At 35.1% G+C, this 1,155-nt stretch overlaps 1 pseudogene across 1 annotated transcript; it reads left to right on the top strand.

Moving 5' to 3' along the window:
• The first annotated feature begins 8 nt into the window (after positions 1-8).
• LOC101306977 lies at positions 9-1,109 on the top strand (annotated as a pseudogene). The gene has a single exon (XR_185412.1). The product of XR_185412.1 is annotated as a 30S ribosomal protein S2, chloroplastic-like (transcript).
• Positions 1,110-1,155: the final 46 nt, after the last annotated feature.

The raw sequence follows: 1,155 nt of genomic DNA on the forward strand, positions 1-1,155 counted from the left end.
AGAATATCGAATGGAAAGAAATGAACGGTTTGCATCTGTATCAACGGCCAATTTCCGTTAGAAGAGAAGGTTCCATCGGAACAATTTTTTATTTCTATTTTCAGGGTACTTCATCTCTTTTTTTTTTTCTAAATAAAGAAAAAAAAAAGAGAAGAAAAGAAGTGTGGGGAAAAATGACAAGAAGATATTGGAACATCAATTTGGAAGAGATGATGGAAGCAGGAGTTCATTTTGGTCATGGTACTAGGAAATGGAATCCTAGGATGGCACCTTATATCTCTGCAAAGACGAAAAGGTAATTCATATTATAAATCTTACTAGAACTGCTCGGTTTTTATTCAGAAGCTTGTGATTTTAGTTTTTTGTATGCAGCAAGTAGGGGAAAACAATTCTTAATTGTCGGTACAAAAAATAAAGCGGCTGATTCAGTAGCGCGGGCTGCAATAAGGGGCCCCGGTGTCATTATGTTAAATAAAAAATGGCTCGGCGGTATGTTAACGAATTGGTATACTACAGAAACGAGACTTCATAAGTTCAGGGACTTGAGAACGGAACAAAAGACGGGGAGACTTAACCGTCTTCCGAAAAGGGATGCGGCTGTGTTGAAGAGACAATTATTTCACTTGCAAACATATCTGGGCGGAATAAAAATATATGACGGGGTTACCCGATATTGTAATAATCGTTGATCAGCAAGAAGAATATACGGCTCTTCGAGAATGTATCACTTTGGGAATTCCAACGATTTGTTTAATCGATACAAATTGTGACCCGGATCTCGCGGTATATTTCGATTCCAGCCAACGATGACGCTATAGCTTCAATCCGATTAATTCTTAACAAATTAGTATTTGCAATTTGTGAGGGTCGTTCTAGCTATATACGAAATTCTTGATTAATAATAAGATAAGTAAATTTTTTGGGGGGAACTCCATATAATCGATTTATTGAATCGGTTATTATTCTTGACTAGCATAAAAGAGATAAAAACCGGAGATTTTCTGTGATTAGTTGATACTTAAAATATATAATTCAAGTAGGCAAATCGAAAAAAAGATGGTTGAATCAAAATAATTCCTTTTTAAGTTCTATTTCTTTCAGAGGGTAATATGAATGTTCTATTATGTTCTATCAAAACACTAAAAGGTTTATACG

Source organism: Fragaria vesca, unplaced genomic scaffold (genome assembly GCF_000184155.1).
Source record: "Fragaria vesca subsp. vesca unplaced genomic scaffold, FraVesHawaii_1.0 scf0510948, whole genome shotgun sequence".
Taxonomy (NCBI): domain Eukaryota; kingdom Viridiplantae; phylum Streptophyta; class Magnoliopsida; order Rosales; family Rosaceae; genus Fragaria; species Fragaria vesca.